The sequence below is a fragment of the Halyomorpha halys genome, unplaced genomic scaffold (assembly GCF_000696795.3).
Source record: "Halyomorpha halys isolate HHAL.00 unplaced genomic scaffold, Hhal_1.1 Scaffold30.1, whole genome shotgun sequence".
Taxonomy (NCBI): domain Eukaryota; kingdom Metazoa; phylum Arthropoda; class Insecta; order Hemiptera; family Pentatomidae; genus Halyomorpha; species Halyomorpha halys.
This window is the reverse complement of record NW_027110126.1, coordinates 432170-432821: the sequence shown is the minus strand read 5'-3', so window position 1 is coordinate 432821 and position 652 is coordinate 432170.

The window sequence follows — 652 nt, the reverse complement described above, 5'->3', positions numbered from 1 at the left end:
ATGAAAGCAGGTGAGATGTGAACACTGTTTTATTGACTCATATCCTTTTTTTAAAAGTAAAGTTGATTATAAAAAGTTCTGTACTCTATTGCAAATAAATAAATTATTGATTATCTTATTTAATTTGCAGGGATAACATACACCTTTCAATCTTTACCTTTTTTATTTCGCTAAGCAAAACAAGCTGTGGACCATCTAATAAAAATAAAAATAAATACTTCATTGAGGTTTAGTCTTATGAATGTAAGAGTGTAATATAATGAAGAACTATAACTTCAAGAGACACTGATGAGGAATTGCTTTGGAATATGTAGCTTATTACAAGAGGTACTAGACCTTTTACTGGATTTTAACCATTACCCATTTGTTGATGAAGGAGGCTATCTCAGAAGAGAGCAAGTAAATTTTATGAGCAGCCCTCACCAAATTTTGAGGTTCAACAGCCCATCGCCATTTGTTGAATAAGGTGGGGGGTTATCTTGGAGGAGCTAGTTAGTTTTAGGAGCAACCCTTCCCAAATTTTGAGACTCAACAACTCACCAGCCCTTCACCATTTGTTGATGATGGTAATTGTCTCGGAAGAGCTAGTTAGTTTTATGAGCAACCCTTCCCAAATTTTGAGGCTCAACAACTCACCAGCTCTTCACCATTT